At 36.3% G+C, this 14,118-nt stretch overlaps 1 long non-coding RNA gene across 2 annotated transcripts; it reads left to right on the forward strand.

Annotated features, from left to right (window-relative positions):
• Nucleotides 1-1,057: 1,057 nt before the first annotated feature.
• LOC125656131 (uncharacterized) lies at nt 1,058-10,281 on the forward strand. 2 transcript variants are annotated; one of them, XR_008797071.1, is made up of 6 exons: nt 1,058-1,216; nt 3,452-3,552; nt 6,073-6,308; nt 7,249-7,393; nt 8,732-8,875; nt 9,295-10,281. It is a non-coding gene; the product is annotated as an uncharacterized LOC125656131 (long non-coding RNA). The 2 variants fall into 2 exon arrangements; XR_008797072.1 differs by lacking the exon at nt 1,058-1,216 and adding an exon at nt 1,490-1,508.
• Nucleotides 10,282-14,118: the final 3,837 nt, after the last annotated feature.

Raw genomic sequence — 14,118 nt, forward strand, 5'->3', positions numbered from 1 at the left:
AGGAGAATATGGAACTAGAAAGTCTTTGGGACGAGACCATTGACGATATTATCTTGTATCAAGGTTTAAGTGAGATTCAGTGCGAATATCTATAATGTATTTGGAGAACTTAGTCTGAGTCAGGTATCTGTGTTTGATATGTGCAATTTTGATCTGGAGGAACTTCATACAGTGGACAGTGATGTTGTTTTGTTTTTGTTTTTTCGAGAATGTGGGCGGGGTTTGAAGAAAAGTGTGGGTTATGTGCAGATAACCCACACTTTTAACAAAAGAAAGCACGCCAAGCTATGATACAAGTGCAGATACCCGATGGGTGTGGTCATAATGACACGAGGGAACGTAGCTATTATGTGCAGATACCTGATGGGTGTGGTCATAATGACACGAGGGAGCGTAGCTCCCGAGTGTCATTATGACCACGCCCAGCGGGTATCTGCACATAATCAACAATATTATATGGGGTAAGTGACTTGTACCATACTTTACTATTATTCGTTATATTTTATTATGGCTTTCGGAAGCACGGTCGCCTGTTTACAATATGATGCCAATTGTTATGTATTTAAATTACACTTTGTACACCATATATTTTTATCATAATGACTTTACTATCACCGAAAAATGTATGTTCATTAATTGTTTTTAAAAAGCCGTTTTTAAAGTGCATATAAATGTTTGGACTGTTGGTTTTGATATTTTTATTTAACATTTACGCATTCTCCGACTTTTAGTACCGGCATTGGCTTTAAGAATTAAAATTTAAAAATTCAAATAAAATTCTCAGAACCCATATTCATGCATTTTTCTGTTTATATTATCTTGTATCAAGGTTTAAGTGAGATTCAGTGCGAATATCTATAATGTATTTGGAGAACTTAGTCCAGTCAGTTATCCCTGTTTGATATGTGCAATTTTGATCTGGAGGAACGTCATACAATGGACAGTGATGTTGTTTTTTTCTTTCGAGAATGTGGGCGGGGTTTGAAGAAAAGTGTGGGTTATGTACAGATAACCCACACTTTTAACAAAAGAAAGCACGCCAAACTATGGTACAAGTGCAAATATACAGGGAAACAACCTTTCACGATGAATTATTCAGAGTGCGTAGGGTTATTTACAGTCGAGTGCGGACAGCCATAGAAAGATCTATATTGCGAAATGATCACATTAACGGGTGCAAGGCTAACCCAACACATCGACGCTTAAAACGGGAAAGGTTCGTATCAGACTAGGTTCGCTAAATAGGTCAAGTTGGTTTCACTATACATGCCTTAACTGTTATATTGACGACTATCTTTATAAAATCATGGGGGTAACAATATCTCGAAGTGGGGACGATAAGTATTCATAGATAATCAACGGGGGTTGGTTGTACGGCCCTCCGTAGTGGCCATAATCGAATGCCATGTCGTTATTTAGTTCAAGCGTTTGTGAGAGGATCAAGCAGAAGGGGAGGGGCATGGAACCCATTACTTGTAGAGAAACATTAATCTCCAGAGATTGTTCAGGTGAAAATTAAGTATCTATTTGACATACCTAGATTGTGCAGGTGGAAATAAGTCTCTATATTGTAGTGTACAGGTGGAAATTAAGCCTCTATATTGTAGTGTACAGGTGGAAACTACGCCTCTATATTGTAGTGTACAGGTGGAAATTAAGCCTCTATATTGTAGTGTACAGGTGGAAATTAAGTCTCTATATTGTAGTGTACAGGTGGAAATTAAGCCTCTATATTGTAGTGTACAGGTGGAAATTAAGCCTCTATATTGTAGTGTTCAGGTGGGAATTAAGCCTCTATATTGTAATGTACAGGAGGAAATTAAGCCTCTATATTGTAGTGTACAGGTGGAAATTAAGCCTCTATATTGTAGTGTTCAGGTGGAAATTAAGTCTCTATATTGTAATGTACAGGAGGAAATTAAGCCTCTATATTGTAGTGTACAGGTGGAAATTAAGCCTCTATATTGTAGTGTACAGGTGGAAATTAAGTCTCTATATTGTAGTGTACAGGTGGAAATTAAGCCTCTATATTGTAGTGTACAGGTGGAAATTAAGCCTCTATATTGTAGTGTTCAGGTGGGAATTAAGCCTCTATATTGTAATGTACAGGAGGAAATTAAGCCTCTATATTGTAGTGTTCAGGTGGAAATTAAGTCTCTATATTGTAATGTACAGGAGGAAATTAAGCCTCTATATTGTAGTGTACAGGTGGAAATTAAGTCTCTATATTGTAGTGTACAGGTGGAAATTAAGTCTCTATATTGTAATGTACAGGAGGAAATTAAGTCTCTATATTGTGGTGTACAGGTGGAAATTAAGTAAGTCTCTGTGTTAAATACAAATCTTGTACAGATGACCACAAAGTTAGTCTCCATGTCACAAAGAGATATTATACACTCCATGTGCATACTGTATGTGTAGGCACAAAGTTAGTCTCTTTGTCAAAAACCATATTGATATTCTTTATCTATCACACAGTTTTCGTTGTTTTTCTTTTTTATTGCATTTATGATATATGTAAAACATACACATTCTGGCAGCTTTGACTTCTAGTATTGTAAATTAGATATTGAATTGACTACCAAAAAATTGAACTTGACAACAGTACTATTATGTGTACTTTCTTACAATTTCAGACATTTTTCAGATTGTACATTTTCCATTTTACTTTTCTATGTTTTGTACAATTCACCGACCTATTGTTACTTGCAGTAAATTGTTACACCTCTTCCGTTGTCATTGAGTGTAGAACCTCTACTACAATCACCCAAAATGCACGTTATTATTGGATATACAGTAAACGTAGTATGAAATTAGTCTGTCAAAATATCAAAATTATTGAAACATGGGCGTGTATAATTGCAAAATAATGTGCGATTGCATACCTTAGTGTAATCTTTCCAAGTAGTTTATGAATGTCCATATTGTTATATGTTTGAATTTAATTCAAATTCTCAGCAAATGAAAGATTTGTATTAAAAAAATGAAATTAAATACAATGAAAATTAATTCAAGAACCCCCCTCCCCCAAAACACAGAAAAAGAGAAGAAACAAAACACAACAACCTCTGTTATTCTCTTCTGAGATTCCAAGTGGAAATCATGTATGAGGGGGCGGACAGGGTGAGAGGAAGGGAGGAGATGGTGGGAGGAAGGGATTTAGTGGTAATGTTCTTTGTGTTTTGACAGACAAAACGAACAATTTACAAATACAGAAAATAAATACATTTGCAATATTGCGTAAAGTTGTGATATTTATATGTATTAAACCCATTGCAGTGCATATGGGTAATAAACGGGCATGTAATGTGCTTCAGTACCCAGATGAAATGCAATTTATCACTATTAAGGGGTAGAGGGAGGAAGGGGAACCCCTTGTCCGCCCCCTCATATATGATTATGCTAAACACCATTTAATCATTACCATTTATCCCGATTTATTTTTATGCAGATCACCGGGATTCAAGATGATTTCTACAAAAGCCATATACAACATTTTGCTGATTGTCTGCTTCTGTCAAGTGTTAGTAGAAGGCATTGATACGGTTTCATGTAAGTGGTATCTTCCATGTCAATTCCTGTACACAATACACATGCATCTGAAATTGCTATTGGTGTAATTTTCTTCCTTTTATTCCTTACGGTTCCTTCCAGTTTTATTAATCTTTATTTTGAACTTCTTATTGCCCTAATTTCGACCAAACTTGACACAAAACATTCTTAGGTAAAAGGATTATAAAAATGCGCTTAAATGAAAGATCATTCCTTCATCCAATGGAAGGATAAGAAAAAGTACAAAGTGAGTAGTAGGTAGCTTTTAATCACTTTAGTCAAGAACCACTGAACATGTATGGAAGCTTTCTTATATATTGAAGGGAATCATGAAACCAGGGTTGTACCACAAGGGTGGTTCAAAAGTGTACGCAGAATTCTTAGAAAACAACTTTAAAATTCACTTCTGAAGAATTAAAAGTGTACAACCTACCGAGTTCCCGTATAAACATCGTTTTATGTAATGATTGATTGATTGAGTATTGTTTAACGTCCCTCTCGAGAATATTTCACTCATATTTCAACATGATTAATTCATGTTTATTCACAACTTGACTTTCTAGGCTGGGATGAGACATCCGATAGCGTTACAGAGTGGTAGGAAATATCTTTTTGTACGAAAACACAAAGGCACAATATGTCTTATCAATTTCAAGGCATCCTAGACTAAAGTTTGTTCACATCACGACCCTGGGTCTAGGCAAGAATGCAAGTTTGACATAAGATTACACAACAAGAATCTTAAAAGTAATCGTTTAATGAATTGAAGGTATGATATGACAAATTTATATGTGAGCATCATTATCTTTGCTTCTTTTACGTTTTTTCGAGAATTTTCCACTCATATTGAGATATCACCAACTGTAGGTGAAGTATCAGAAATCAAAATCCATGGTTATTCGTGAAGGTGGTAGTGAGGGTTCGTGAACGTGCCAACACCCATCGAGACAAGGGACTTCTGTTTTTAAGGTCATATCGGATTTATTATTTTACGTCCCGTCGAGAATTTTTCATTCCTATTGAGACGTCAGCAGTTGTAGACGAAGTACCACAAATAAGACCTATGCTTAGCGCTCAGGGCCGTAGCGTTGAGGGTTCTTTGTCGTGCCAACGCCCACCACGACACGGGACCTCCGTTTTTAGCTCACCTGAACCGAAGGTTCAAGTGAGATTTTCTGATCACATTTTGTCCGGCGTCCGTCTGTCTGTCCGTTTGTAAACTTTTCACATTTTCGACTTCTTCTCCAGAACCACTGGGCCAATTTGAACCAAACTTGTCCAAAAGCATCCTTGGGTGAAGGGCTTTCAGGTTTCTTCAAACGAAGGGCCATGTCCCTTTCAAAGGGGAGATAATCACAAAAATGCAAAAATAGGGTGGGGTCATTTAAAAATCTTCTTCTCAAGAACCACTGGGCCAGAAGAGCTGAAATTTACCTGAAAGCTTCCTGACATATTGCAGATTCAAGTTTGTTCAAATCATGGCCCCGGGGGTAGGATGGGGCCACAGGAGGGGATCAAAGTTTTACATACAAATATATAGGGAAAAACTTTAAAAATCTTCTTCTCAAGAACCACTGAGCCAGAAAAGCTGATTTTTACATGAAAACTTTCTGACATAGTGCAGATTCAAGTTTGTACAAATCATGGCCCCCGGGGGTAGGATGGGGCCAAAAGGAGGATCAAAGTTTTACATACAAATATACAGTTAAAATCTTCTTCTCAATAACACTGAGTCAGAAAAGCTGATATTTACAAGAAAACTTTCTGACATAGTGCAGATTCAAGTTTGTTCAAATCAAGGCCCCTGGGGGGTAGGATGGGGCCAAAAGTGGGGGAGGGGGTTCAAAGTTTTACATACAAATATAGGGAAAATCTTTTAAAATCTTCTTCTCAAGAACCATTGGGCCAAAGATGTTGATATTTACATGAAAGCTTTCTGAGGTAGTGTAGACTCAGGTTTGCAAACATCTTGGCCTCCAGGAGTAGTTGGGGCCATAATAGGGACTAAGGTTTTACATGCAAATATATATGGAAAGTTTTCAGATACGGACCAAGGTGACTCAGGTGAGCGATGTGGCCCATGTACCTCTTGTTAAGGTCATATGTGATTCTCACTTCTAAATGCCGAAGGAGTAATCACGACCTATGTTTAACAAAGTTGAAACGTCTGTTGGTTTTGAATTTGTTGTAAAACCGTTAGGAACAGTTGTAACTTAAAAGAAGAAATCCAGCACACGAAACACCACCTTACTAAAATACCCTCAAATATTCGAACGTCCATGCCTTTGCACAAACAATTACAGATTGTGTAGTGTAAATATTACACGACCCTGTACTTCTTAAGTACAATAAACATTCTTTAAATCCTGAAAACCAAAAGTAGTGGGAAACGCAAATCAAATGGTCGTCTGCTAGTACCCGTCCTGTCAAGATGCAACTAGCACAATATCTTTTAAAAACATTGTAACTTGAAAATATCAAATATCGTGTGGAATCACCATATCTTGAAATATCTTGCAGATGAATTTGGAGACGACTGTTCTGTAAGGTTTGAAGAAGTCAACGAGGACCGTCAGATCTATGTCGAATACAATGGGAAAAATGTCGGATTTCTCTGCGACTACTTCTCATTTGAGGGACAAGGAGAGGAAATCATGGATGAATATGAAGTGTGTGTCACACCTATATATTTCGAAGACCCAGACTGCGCTGTTAGATAAGATTACCAAACATCATATGGCGGCAAAACATTACAGGTAGGCAATATTCAAGTTCATGAGTGGTACATTGTTCGAGTAATGGATCTGAGGTCAACATACATGTATGACTATGAACAAGTGAAGATAACGATCAATTATCAATCTCAGAACTCCTATACACGGTGGCGAATCACGTGACTTTGCCATGACCTATTACCCGAAAAAATGATGACGAAAGTCAACACCAGGAAAATTCAAACGAATAAGTAACACCTTAAGTTATCAAAGGCGAATCGTCACATAACTTATATCAACATTGTCTCTGAATCGGTATAGACACAGTTTGAATGGTAGTGCATCGAAATTGGTACCGTATAAGTTTTACAAGTTTTACAGTTTTACTTCATGAAGAGTCAAGGGCACAATGTTACATACATGTATATACATAAGGATCTAAAGAAAGGTAATGTTTTAGATGAATAAGCCTGTATCTCAACGGCACTAGAAGTAAATAATTGACCAAACCATGAAAATCCAACAGGTGACCAATGGTTGATTGATTACCATTTATGTTTCACTTTTATCTATGAACAACAAGGATACATAAGGATGAATATATTAGCATTTGGAAGTATATAAAATCTTCTCAAGAGCCATGTTTTCCAACGCGTTTAAAACCAATGTAAGTACATGTACACCTGTACTAGGAATCAATGAATTGATATTGTTCAAACAATGAATGGAGGAGATAGGACAGGACCATAAAGAGGAAAGAGGTTTTTTTAGATAGGGGAGGGATGTAACTGCTCATGAAAGCAAAGTATCCCAAGGGCTACTTGTCTTTGTGAAACAGTAAGATGTTTTTTATCCGGAATCCAAGGAGAAAATTTATTCATGTCATCAAATTCATAAGATCTTATAGCATCAAATATAAACATGTATGATTGCTATGTGATATTGTAAATTTGGATATCTATATGTATATATTTTCTTTCAGAGTGTAACTTGTGATAAGAATTACAACACGAAATACTGTGGCCCTCGGGATGATTTTTTCTACATAAATTTTGAGAAACGTGACTCAAAATCGACATCAAATGCCAGGTTTAAGCTACTTGTCACTGCAAATAAAGTTTTTGACTGTAAGTATATCACAGTTGAATTGCTTTAATTTCTTCTTAGTTTATTTACATACTAAATTATAATGTATAGGAAAAAATCTTCACAAGAACCACTGAGCCAAAAGAGCTGAGATTTGCACGAAAGCATCTTGACATAAAGCAGATTCAAGTTTGTTCAAATCATGGTCCCCGGGGTTTGATTTGGGGCCACAATAGGGGATCAAAGTTTTACATACAAATATATAAGGAAAATCTTTAAAAATCTTCGCAAAAACCACTGAGCCAGAAAAGCTGATATTTACATGAAAGCTTTCTGACATATGTCACATTTCACTTTGTTAAAATCATAGCTCTCAGGAATAGGATGGGGTTACAAGGGGGGATCAAAGTTTTGGATATAAATATATAGGGAAAATCTTTAAATATGAGTCAAGGTGACTCAGGTGAGCGATGTGGCCCTTGGGCCTCTTGTTACTCAGTTTTTATACGCCCGTCTTTAGACGTTTAGTATTATGGTACAGCAATGTCTGTCCGTCCGTCCGTTCGAGGTTTTCTCTTCATAATTTCATTTCCCTTTCACATATGCTGAAACTTGCAGTGTAGTTTCTTTGTGGGTCACTCTAGACCATACTGCAATTTTGATCCATTTCGACCTTTTCCCCAAGAGTTTTGCCCCTTTATTTGGATATAATTATTATATGGAGGGTACATAATTTATCCACCTTACGCCTCCCACAGTTTTCAAGTGAGAGCCTTCTTATTTTGTGGAGTGTGTGTATGGGTATTGAAGATGTGCATGTGGGATGGATTTTGATTTTCTACAATGTGTAAGAAAATGACAGGTTGTTGAACTTGGTCTATTTGGAAATTAATATTCTATGGAGGGTACATAATTTGTCCGCCCAACTCCTCCCACAGTTTTCAAGTGAGGGTCATCTTATTTTGTGGAGTGTTTGTATGGGTATTGAAGATGTGCATCTGGGGAAAGATTTTGATTTTCTTCCATTTTTGAAAAAAATTACAGGTTGTTGAACTTGGTCCATTTTGAGGAAATCTAGATTTTTAAGTTAAGACCCTTTGTTCATATGAAAGTTTGTCACAGCCTCATGATGGCTGATAATATCTGAAGCAAAGTTATACAAATTATAGCACAAGAAAAACACCCTATGTAAGCATTTCATATTATGTAGCGTATTATGTACCGTTTGCGTTACTCTTGTTGATTTATGACTTACTTTTAAAAATCTGACATTGTAAACTTCTGAAAGAGATCGATGGAATTCAGTTCACATATGTTAAAGTTGGAATTGCCTCTATTCATTTATTTTTCATTGATGTATCAATAATGTATTCTCACAGATGGGGGTTTAGTCGGAGCTATCATCGGCGGTGTGATCGGGGGCATTGTTTTGATCTCCTTGGTGACCGGGGTGGTGTGTTTCTTTGTGTGCAGGAGAAAGCCCACACAAGGACGGGTGTTAAACCCGAGCCAAACCAATCAAAGTTAGTATGATCAATGGATTAATGACTAGAAGGATGTAATGTGAAATCGCTTTATTCTGTAAATGTTTGAACTATCATTCGCAGTGCACATATACTTTTTCAGCTGCTGGTAATTATTCTAGTACTTGCATCAATATTTTAAAATTCAACATTGGAAGTAATTAATATCAACACTAATTTCCTCAAACTTCTACAACAATGATCCATAATATTGTACTTATTTTCATTTCCTCACCTGAATAGATATATCATTTAGTTAATAGGATTTTGCTCTAGAATGAACGGTATTATATATTTTGACTTTAGATATTTAGAGGGACAAAAAAATCGCGCCTTATTGGTGTATCATTTCGCGTATCTTTGGCGTAATATAAATTAATTACGTTAATAATAAAAACCAACGTCTTGCTTTTCTGTAGCTCCAATGGGAGTCCAACCAACATACCCTCTAGCAGCCTATCCTACACAGCCGCTTACTAACACCACTCCATTTCCGACTGCAAACTATGCAACACAATATTCATCAGGATTTACGCAACCCCCACAATCTGGTGTATGGCAACAGGAAGAAAAGCAGGCATCAGCCCCTCCACCAAGCTACAGTGACGTGACCAACTAATTTCGAAGAGATGAACCTACAATTACTTTGTTTTTATGCGATTAACCTATACCCAAGAGTAAAGTGATATTTCATTTAGGTTTCTTTTTTTTGTGTGTGTCGGAGTGAATTAAGAGATCTATTAACATAGCTTTATATTTTGCTATTTTATTTATTATATACATGTATACATTGTATATTAATATATTACATTGTCTTATAATTGGGAGAATCTGGCCCTTTGTCCTCGTGTTGAGGATTTTAGGTATACTTTCTGTGTTCTTTGTCTTATGATGTCGAAAATCTTAGCATTTTACTTTAGCAATAAACATAAAATTAGATATACGGGTTCACGATATCTTCTTGATATTAAATTTTATAACAATGCGAAAATCATTAAATTCTAATCTCTTTTTCGAATGTTTAAGTATGAATTGTGTACTTGGCAACACATAATGTTTTTTCAAATACCGCAATTGGTGAAATCATGTATTTCTTTACTATCTATTGAAAAGGTTATGTTATTTTTAGAATTGACCATTTTATTTTGTTGATGATGAGGTATTATTGTACCAATGAATAAAACTGCTTCGGGAATAATGTTTTATGTTCTATGACAAGTTCATATCTTACATAAACAGGAGCTTATATTGCTTTATGTCAGCTATTTACTGACAATGACGATGGTTTTTAACCATCTGAAATAGAATGCAGGTTTCTAACCTGAGATGTATCAATTATAATCTTAAGAAATTTTTCTTGCCACTCTTGTTTTAACCATATATTGACTAATAAATATATATCGTTATATGAGTAGTACATTATTTTCAAAAGATCTCTGCATATGAACCAAAACACTTTGGGAGAGATATCCAATCAAATAGGCCTACCTGGGTGCAAGTTACGAGCTGAATATATAGTTAATTGTTTTTGTTTTTTTGGAGTATTACTATGCATTAACAGTTGGCTATCATTATATTCATTTTGTTTTACAGTTTGATAATATTATTTCGGTTTCGTGGGGATTCGGGTTGGAATCCTCAGTACTCCTTTCTTGTCGTAAGGGGCGGTCCTTCGGATGAGACCGCAAAAACCGAGGTCCCGTGTCACAGCAGGTGTGGCACGATAAAGATCCCTCTCTCCTGAAAGGCCGTAAGCGCCGAGCATAGGCCTAAATTTTGCAGCCCTTCACCGGCAATGGTGACGTATCGATATGTGTGAAAAATTCTCGAGCGGAACGTAAACAATGCACAACCAACCACGTCCAGCAGACTGCCCACGTGAATTTTGAGTTCAATTTATTAACGTATTTTTCTGCAAATTCATGACAAGTAGGCTGATGTCTTAGTTGTGGTTTTTTCAAATATTCAATACTATTTATAATTCCACACAGCGTTTAGCAATAACGTAATCTTCTAATATTCTTTAGTATTTATTGGTGAAACACTATAAGGTATGTTTGGTATAAATACATTTTCGAATATCTGGAAAAAATCACTGGCTATATATACTTTGATTTACCTCTAAATTAGATTTGAATGATTGATTAACGTCTCCCTCGAGAATCTTTTATCATATGAAGATTTCACCATTGCCAGTGAAGGGCTGCAAACTTTTGGCCTATGATCAATGCTTATAGCAAATGAGCAGGGAAGGATCTTTCTCATGCCACACCTGCTGTGGCACGGGACCTCGGTTTTTGCAGTCTCATCCAAAGGACCACCCATTTGGGTACTGAGGACCCATTCTAACCCGGATCCCCCGGGATTGATTGTATCTTGTTTAACGCCCTTCTCGAGAATTTTTTACTCATATGGAAACATCACCAATACCGGTGAAGGGCTTCAAATTTAGGCTTATGCTCGGCCCTACGGCCATTGAGCAGTGAGGATTCTTTAGCTAATAGCATGCCACAACTACTATGACACGGGATATTCGTTTCTATGGTCATCTCCGAGGACCCGTGACAACTACACCTGATGCCGAGCGTTTGGCGATAGAACTGCCACTACCTGTTTTTACGACTTAATCTGTCGCTTATTTTAAATCGTACGTTTCGGGCTCGATATCTCACCAGCAGTCGCACGTGGTGAGATCACAATAGTGGTATACACAGGCACTTAAGGCATGATGGATCATGCAATCCCCCTTCTTAACCTTCTACACACCTTTTTAGGTCACATGAGTCACTCTGATGACCTATTGCGATTGGTCTGCGTCCATTGTAGTGCATCGTCCGTGAAAAACTTCTTCCCAGAAACTTCTGGGCCAATCTTAACTAAAATTGGTATGTAACACCTGTAGGTTACATGTAAGGATACCAAGTACTCTAAATTGTAAATTACATGCCCCCATCCCAAGGGGCCTTAATTTTGGGGCGAAAACTGTAAAATTGATGTATTTCTTTAAAATTCTTCCTTACTCCTGGACATCTAACAGAAAACGTGAGTGTAAAGTAATGATGAGGAAGGAAGCTTCTACCTAAATTGTAAATTTCATGACCCCCGGGGTAGGGGTTCTAACGCCAGGTTGGGTCAAACTTGGTATAAAGTGTTTATGTGTAAAACACTTAAATAACATCTCCTTTAGTGCCATTGATACTAAATTGAAACCAAATGGATATTTAGAAAGAGCAGATAGTCTTTTACTATATTTGTAAATTTGATGAAACTAGAGGTAGGGGTTTTGGTATCAGGGTGGGGCCAAAATGGTTAGTTATTAAATGTGTGAACAACAGCCAAGTTTAACTTTTTCTTGATAAATACTATTTCAATTCTTTTCAATTTTGGTATGAAGCATCTTTGGAACAAGGGGGACATAAACTGTAAAGAACAAGGTATGGGTTTAGCCAAAATCTGCCCTGTCAAGAAAATTCACCAAAATACTAAATCTGGTATTTGAGAATGTGCCATTTATGAAAATGACCATTGTTATTCTTTATCTACCACAGCAGCTGTAATATGTTAAACGGAAAACTCGATATTAAACTGATGACGTCACCAATTTTTATGTTAATTTTTATGTAATATACGAGACCCCCCCCAGCGATGTTTTGAGTAGGAAAATAAGAATTGTATAACACATAGAAGTATTAATTTTTGATTGGAATGGGTATTAAATGGAATTGAAAGCACATCAGATATGCCACGCAGGGGCAAAAACTGCAGGTATTCCCGGAAAGCTTTTCTGGTGCGGAAATATAATGGTTCGAACATCAAATTAAAGAAACATTTATATACCGGTAACAGCGATTCCTGCATCTCTGGAGCTTTATGGGCTGGGCAAAAACTGCCCAAAATTTACCAAATTTCAAAATTTTCTACAACCGCACATATTTAAGACAAACTAAATGTATAATGCTGTAGAGAAGGAAGGGCTCTACCAGAATTGTAAATTGTATGATCCCAGGGTACAGGTTCTGACCCCAGGGCAGGATCAAACTGACTATATAGTGTTTACATGTATGTGTAAATACTTAAATTACATCGCCTTTATGTATTCTACTTCTTTTAATCTGTGTTTATTTTACTAAGATCTGTCTGTATGTATGTTATATGCAGGATCATATTGAAAACTAGCGTTATCGCTAAATATGTAATCCTGGATAAATAAAGGCTTTATTATTATTATTTATTATTATTAGTGTTATTGATAATAAATTGAAACTAGTGGATATTTAAATGGTCCTTTACCAAAATTGTTTGATGATCCCAGGGTGGGGCCAAGCTTAGTACATGTATACAGTATTTATTTGCAAGTTTGATGATACTGTTACAGTATCAAATCTAAATGCATACTTAGGGATAGCAAAAAAGGATGTACAAAAATGGTGAATTTTATAACCCAGGGTTTTGACTCTAGGATGGGTCCAAATTAGTCATATCTTTTAATGTTACATGTAACACACCTATTGTATTATTTTTAAAACATTTTCATCAGTGTATGCACTTTTGAGAGCATTGAAGTTTTAATACTGTAGCTGAACATTAGAATTTAGCTTAGATATTCAGAACAGGACTTTTTCTAGATTCCATAGCCCTTGGGAGTAGTGATACTTTTCATTAGTACTCAGGTGACCGATAAGGCCTGTGGGCCTCTTGTTTTCTTATGCATTATAAATATACATTGAGTATTGTATAAAAATGTAAGAAGTCACATTTTCAGCGATTGTAAGAAATGTCATCATCGATAACGAGATTCGTAACAGAGATTTCGATAATCGTTAATGTATATTTATAAAACTTACGTATAAAAAGAAAATGAATGTGTTGATCCCATATCAGAAAAAAATAAGGGGGAGGGTGCATTATCCATGCCCGAAGGTCTGTGGTATAACATGGATCTATTCTAAAGAACTGTAGGTCAATGTGTAAATCAAATCCATTGTCATATATAATGCAAATACTGGCCAGTTTATCTGAAATTTTATCACATGACTCTCTTCCTAATATATCAAGTACATTGTACTAGTTAGGGTCTTATATGCGAGTTTTTGATTTGATATGGCGGCATTTGGAGAAATTGTGTTGATGGAGCGAGGGAGGGGGGGGGGGGGGGGGGCTCTGGTTTCAAGTGGGCCCAGGCGAGGTAAATATATTGAAAAATATGATATTAACAATTTGAGTAGGAATTATGTACATAATAT

This window comes from Ostrea edulis, chromosome 7, assembly GCF_947568905.1.
Source record: "Ostrea edulis chromosome 7, xbOstEdul1.1, whole genome shotgun sequence".
NCBI lineage: Eukaryota > Metazoa > Mollusca > Bivalvia > Ostreida > Ostreidae > Ostrea > Ostrea edulis.